This window comes from Octopus bimaculoides, chromosome 9 (genome assembly GCF_001194135.2).
Source record: "Octopus bimaculoides isolate UCB-OBI-ISO-001 chromosome 9, ASM119413v2, whole genome shotgun sequence".
NCBI lineage: Eukaryota > Metazoa > Mollusca > Cephalopoda > Octopoda > Octopodidae > Octopus > Octopus bimaculoides.
This window is the reverse complement of record NC_068989.1, coordinates 22,760,367-22,761,670: the sequence shown is the minus strand read 5'-3', so window position 1 is coordinate 22,761,670 and position 1,304 is coordinate 22,760,367. Positions and strand designations below refer to the sequence as shown.

The 1,304-nt window shown below is 35.1% G+C and overlaps 1 protein-coding gene across 3 annotated transcripts in view; it reads right to left on the bottom strand.

Moving 5' to 3' along the window:
• LOC128248708 (uncharacterized) overlaps positions 1 to 1,304 on the bottom strand; it is a 22,134-nt gene that overhangs the window by 17,510 nt on the left and 3,320 nt on the right. The window contains exon 1 of one of the 3 annotated variants that reach the window (XM_052970489.1): positions 165 to 685. The exons of the other annotated variants lie outside the window; for them this stretch is intronic. The gene's annotated coding sequence lies outside the window, so the exon portion shown is untranslated. Of the gene's footprint in view, positions 1 to 164; positions 686 to 1,304 lie in introns of those variants that run through there. 3 annotated transcript variants of the gene reach the window in all.

Below are 1,304 nucleotides of genomic sequence, written 5' to 3'. Positions count from 1 at the left end.
CATATTTTACCTGTGAATTTGCGTGTGTAAACTGGGAATGCATACAATGGATTTCTCTGCCCTAGGTGTACGGAAAACACTCAGCGAGAAATGGAAGAAAATTTGAAGAAAGAAGAAAAAAAAAACAGCATAATAATAATAATAATAATAACATCGAAAAATACCTTAGGAATGAGAACCCAGGTTCGAAATTTCGCCAAGACACCTGATGAAGGCTGGAGGGTATATCAGCCGAAACGCTGTGTTAACAACAAACAAGATGAGGACAAATATCCGTCAATCGTAAATAATGTAAATAATGTACATAGTTCCTCATCTCTTAAATATAGAACTAAATTGTGATATAATTGGAATCTACAACATCTGAAAGATATTTGTAGGAAATTTCATTCAGAAATATCCATTTTTCTGAAAGTTATAAAGAAACTAAGTCTGTATTAGTGGGTGGAGGGGAGGCACATTTTTTGTTAGGCATGTCTCTTTTCCTTTCCTTCTCTTTCTCTTCTGCCGCCTTTTGCCTCTTCCTTCGTTTCTTGCGACTGTCCAGTGTTTATGTATTTTTATAACCAGTCTTGTAAAAGCCTAATTCTAAAATCTAAATGTACGAAAATGCTAAAACTGCTTGTGAGACACGTTTTACGACAGCAGGTAGAAAGGTGGGTACTGAAATACATTGTGAATATATAAATAGCGATATGCCAGATGTGGCTTTTCCGATGACAGCAAAGACAAGTTATTGAGGTGATTTATCAAAAAAGTATTTATATGTGTATGCTTGTGTGTGCGCGCGCACGCGTGTATATACATACATACATACATACATACATATATATATGAAATTAATATAGACAACTGTGTGCAATGTGTTACCAAAAAGGAAAACTATACTTTGTCACTAAATGTGACTAGGGTGCTACAACACCTACATTGCTAGAAATAAGAGCTGAGAAGCTCCAATGCTGTAGTTAAAGCACATAATTATTGTATACATATGTTCTGACATCGACTGTAATCACCCTAAAACACCCTAAAATTCCCTCTACTGATCGGTCAGTTTCGGCTAATTCCGTAGCCTCATCAGTAGGGACCGCTGATTCGACTGATTTTAGACTTAATTCTCTGTCATTACATATGTATTCACCATCAAAATCTATGGATGTTTTAGCGAATCGCTAATGTGCATACAAAAAATTAATATAGACAGCTGTGTGCAATGTGGAAAACTATAACCGTCACTAAATACAATCATGCAACTTTAGCTCTTACCCTAGTCATATTTGGTGACAATATATATATATATATAT